Source organism: Euprymna scolopes, chromosome 35 (assembly GCF_053919585.1).
Source record: "Euprymna scolopes isolate OS-2025 chromosome 35, ASM5391958v1, whole genome shotgun sequence".
Taxonomy (NCBI): domain Eukaryota; kingdom Metazoa; phylum Mollusca; class Cephalopoda; order Sepiida; family Sepiolidae; genus Euprymna; species Euprymna scolopes.
Genome location: NC_136516.1, coordinates 72,162,147 through 72,167,593, shown reverse-complemented (window position 1 = coordinate 72,167,593; position 5,447 = coordinate 72,162,147).

The following is a 5,447-nucleotide window of genomic DNA, read 5'->3' as shown; positions in this document are numbered from 1 at the left end:
TTTTTTTATTTATTTTTATTTTACTGTAATTTTCTTTGAATTGTGAGTTATTATTTACTATTATTGTTGCTTTTGTGAAGTCTTGATGAGGTGCAAATATGAAGAAATAAATGGGTGAAAATGATTCTACCCTAAATTAATCCGGGTGTTTGAAAGTGTGTAAAAAAAAAAAAAAAAAAAAAAAAAAAAAAAAAAAAAAGTGGTGGCAGGCTCAAGCCCGTGATGTGAAGGCAAAAAAGAAAGTGAAAGAAAACCTGACGTCTTACCACTACGTCATGACGTGACCGGAAGTGTAAAGCATTCAAATTTAACGGAGTCAATGAAAAAAGATGATTTGCAGAAATGGCGTTGCTTTTAAACCTCCCACGAAGGTCGCTTTTAATGTGTGTGGGGGGGGGGGTGCACTCTGGCAGTATCCAAATAAATTGTAATCATCTCAGTATGAAGGGTTTCCCCTACATTGAGCAAGGACCAATTACAGAACAGATACTACCTAGCCAGAAGGCCAGGTGTTTGCATTCAATTAGTTTCATTTTATCTATACGAAAAAGACAAACAGCTGACATGACGGGACGGCAGGAATTTTTAAAAACTATATAACAAAAAAATAGAGATATGATGTCCGTTTGCGAATATGAGATATTATGATCTGGGACGTATGCAAAATTTCTCCCGGAATCTAATGTGAGAAAAGCCTTTCGTGGACATACACTCCTGCCCATTTTGCCTTTTCTGTATTAGACTAGCCTTGGTGCCCAGCATTGCCTGGGTGTTTGGAGGTGTGTTGAGCAAAAAAAAGAAGAAAAATGGTAGTAGGCAGGCAGGCTCGAACCCGTATCGCGAAGGAGGAAAAGAATGTGAAAAAAAAAATGACATCTTTGTCAAATTAGAAGTGGCAAACGTTTAAATTTAAGGCTAGGCAATCGGAAAAAAAGGGGATGACTTTCAAAAATATCTGCGAAAAAAGCAACCCCTCCTTGTAAAAAAAAAAAAAGTGGCCAGTTGAGGGTGAAGGAATTAAATGTTTTTAGCCAATTTTTCAATATTTGTCGTCTGAAAGGTTGAGCTTCAAAACAATACTGATCTCGTGAAAATCCATTGCCTCTATTGAAAGTTTTAGGCAGACATACAAATATACATACATTTAAAGAGACAAATGAGATTTATATTATAGATGACTAGCAGGGGTACCCGGTGTTTGTAGGTGTGTGTGGGGGGGGGGGGTAGATCAAAAAAGAAAAAAAAAGTTTTGGTAGGAAGTTAGGCTCGAAAACAAATTGCCCAGATTAAATATTAAAAAAAAACGAACAAAAAAAAAAAAAAACAACGAAAAGGTTTTCGGAGGGAGGTTAGGCTCAAACCTGAAGCGCCTTGAGGTTAATATTCTGATGACATAGCATGACGCCACGAAGGCAGGGACTTGGAAAGAGTCGAAAATAAGCGTTTAAAAACCCAGGTGGTTTTCTAGGTCAAATATCACACCTCAGCAGCAGTAGCAGAAAAATAAGTCACTGAAATAAAAGACTTTTACGACGTCATTTCATAAGTGTTATCTTGGTAGCATATAAAAAGTTATAAGAATGTGCGAGCAAGCTGAGAAGCATCCGGAAAAAAGCCTTTGCCGAACATACAGAAAAAATGCGCAAACACATATTTTCGCTTTTATATATATATATATATATATATACACTAGCGAGGGGTACCTGGCATTGCCCGGGTGTTTGTAGGTGTGTGTGTTTTGGGGTAAATGAAAAGAAAAATCGTTGGTTGTTTTAAAAAAAACAAAAAAACAAAGCTTTTACACGCAGTTGGAAAATGGTAAAGTGTGGGAAAAAAACACGTGCGACCTGGCAGGTGCCCATTTGTGACGAGTTAATGACGTGAACTTTGAGTGCGGGACAGCGTTTTATTTACCGCGAGTCTGTTGGCTTTTTTTTTTTTTTTAATACGAAAAAGCTTAATGCACTTACGCCGATCGTAAGCAATAGCTATTCAGCAGTTAACATTTTCTGCGGGACAGTTTTTAATGAGGTCAATAATCCCGTTTGTTTTTACCTAACTTTGGGGAAAACCAGCTGCCTGTTTATTAGGGGGAGTGTCTCGTCTAGAAATGAAAGCAGCCGTCTGATATGACGAAGCCGACATTGACCAAACGTTACATCGCTTTCTAGAGACCGCTGGCCATGGCCGAGTAATTTTTTTTTAATCTAGTTTTGCTTTTTTTTTTATACCGAAAAACGAATGCAACATGTGCCGATCTGAAAATGTCGAATAATTAACAGTTCAAAGTCTGGCAAATTCAATAGAGAGGCGACCACTGTTGTTAAGTCATAGATATTATCATTTAGACGTGATATAAAAGGTTTTAAAAATGAATGACGGCCTCGAGAATCCAGCGGAAAAAAGCCTTTCTCAGACATACACAAAAAGCGAACATATTTACATACATACACAGTTTTATATATATAGATACTAGCGTTGCCCGGGTGTTTGGAGGTAAGTGTGTGTGTTGGGGGGGGGGGTTAGATCAAAACAACCCTGTTTTGAAAAAAAAAAAAAAAAAAAGTTGGCCGGGTGTTTGGAGGTGTAAAAGAAAAAAAAAGTTTTAGTAAAAAGGTAGGATTGAACCCCGAACCTTTGACGCGGAGGTGGAAAGGAAATGGGGGAAAAAAACCCTGCAACCTAACCATCTCAACCACAGGAATAGATGAATTGATAAGTGTGTTAAGTTGACATTTATAAAGCGAAATTAACAGGTGCGAGAATGTTAAGTCGCGTGATGTTTGACCTATTTTTGCGCTGGAAGCCAGTTTCTGTTTTCCCCGCTATGCGGTGATCAAAAAATATCTGGAAAATAGCTTGTAAAAGTCGGGTAAATTAAAGATAGCTGCGACCAGAGTTCCTTAGTTGTAGATATTATTATTTAGACAGCATATAAAAAGTTTTAAGAAGGAGTGAGCCAACCGAGAATCCCGGCCAAAAAAGCCTTTTGTAGACATGCAAAAAAAGCAAAGATACATACACACATTTTCGCTTTTATATATATACTAGCGGGGGGGGGGGGTACCCAGCATTGCCCGGGTGTTTCGAGGTGTGTGTGCTCTTAAATCAAAAAGAAACAGGGGGGGGGTAGGATCGAACTCAAAGCCCTGATGCGAAGTTGGAAAATAAAATGTGGAAAAAAAAAACATGACACATTAACCGCTCGGCCAGCAAGAATGAGTTACTGAAAGACGTTTGAATTTATTTAAGTAAGAAGAGAATTGACAGGTACCCACACTTAATGATGTCAAGTGGAAGTCGTAGAGTTAACATTTTGTGCAAGCATTATGGCGACGTAAGCAATAGCTATTCAGCAGTTAACATTTTCTGCGGGACAGTTTTTAATGAGGTCAATAAGTCGGTTTGTTTGTTTTTACACCACTTTGAGGAAAATCAGCTCCCCCGTTTATTTGGGGAGTGTCTCGAAATGAAAGCAGTCTTCTGATATGACGGTGATAAGCCGACATTGACCAAACGTTACATCGCTTTCTAGAAACCACTGGCCCACTGAATCGAGTTTCACTTTTATTATACCGAAAAATTAAAGCAACACGTGGCGATCCGAAAATGTGGGATATTTAACGTTTCAAAGTCGAGCAAATTAAATAGACAGGCGACCTCCATTGTTAACTCATAGATATTATATTTTATATTTTAGACGTGATATAAAATGTTTTAAGAAGCGAGCCGACGAAGAACGAACCAGAAAAAAGCCTTTCACGAACATACATACACGCACACATTTTCGCTTTTATATATATATATATATATATATATATATATATATATAGATGGATCAGGTCCTTGTATAGATTTCCCTCTATATTTGTAAGCAAAAATAAAGAAAAATCTTTATGATATACATATCTATGACGGAAAGACAATATCATGCACCAAAAATTACATAAATTGATCACAGTTTTATTTTTTTAAAGAAAATCCTTTTCAAGCCAATTTGAGTTTTTCCAATGCCTTGTGGAGAATAACTTTTACGTCTCACAAATTTAAATTATTTGGAGTTATGTCCCTTCTTCCTTTATACTGTTTTTAAGATGGTGTCACGAGATTGTCTCTTGTAGTTTTGCCATAAAATGTGATTTTCTTATTTAAAAATAAAACTACTTGATCAATTCACATGATTTGGTGTATGCTATTTTTTTCCATCACAAAAGTATGTTCATCCAGAGTTATCTTTATTTTTAATATAGGAGGAATTCTGGACGAGTAACAAATGATTTATGAAATAATTTAAACTGGGAGATTTACTATGGAATAAGGTTTTAATTATGTGTCACTAAGCGAATTTCAGTAAGCGCCCATTTGAATCTTATTCTGTTGTGAGCTAGTCAAGTCATGGGCACATAACTCGTGCTTTAAAATCTCTCTTGGCAAGGGAGATAACTTTAGGTTAAATGAATTATTACTCTGTAAATATAAAATATTTTAAAGTATTATTAGTTGACAGGTATATACTTTATTTGATAATTATACCCATCTCTCTTTAATTGTCTTCTCAATACAATATTTAAAAACAAATTTGTAACCCTTGACCTTCAGGTGCATTGTGACAAACTCTGAAAAATCTGTACAGATTTTTTTCTTGAACATATTTAATGCATATGAGGAGGAGGAGGAGTAGATTAATCTCGATCTGTCAGCCATGACCATGTAGAAATATTAAGTAATCCTTTACATCAACCAAAACATTGTGGGGAATAATACCCAAGATGAAAACAGTAGTCCAAATAATAGAAATTTTCAATGCTTATCTAAAAAAAAAAGATCTGAAGCATAAGATCCAAGTTTTGTTAAATGTTTGATCTGATAGATTCATAAAAAATTTTTATTTCTCTTAGCCTGCCGTTCTTTTTCTCAAAAACTACTGGGCCAATCTGGCTGAAATTTAGTATGGACTTTTGTTATGAGGTGCAGCAAACTAACCATTATGGTATCTGTCCGATGCACAGTTACAGATTATTATTTAATGCAAAATTGAGCACAAATTAAACTATATTCAATCATCAGTTTGGAATAAAGTAACAATACACATAAAATTATTAATAGAAAGAGCTTAATGATCTTAGAATCGTTAAAACATTTTTAAAAGCAAGTTATGGCTTTTTGTGCCTTACATGTTTCCCTCTTTAAGATCATGTGCTTTTTTTCTTTCATAGACAATGTTTTTTTAAGAGTTATGGGAGATGAGAATTTGCCACTTTAACTTCAGGTTAGTGATAGTTATGTGTGACAGTAACAAAAAAAAAAAAAAAATTATTTTCAAATTTAAAATGAAGGATTAATTTCACAAATTTAATCTAAGATAATCCACCGTCTCTGGGCCATTCTAGGGTTTTGGGGTAATTAACTAATTATTTTTTTTTTCTATGCCAGATAAACCCTGTTTT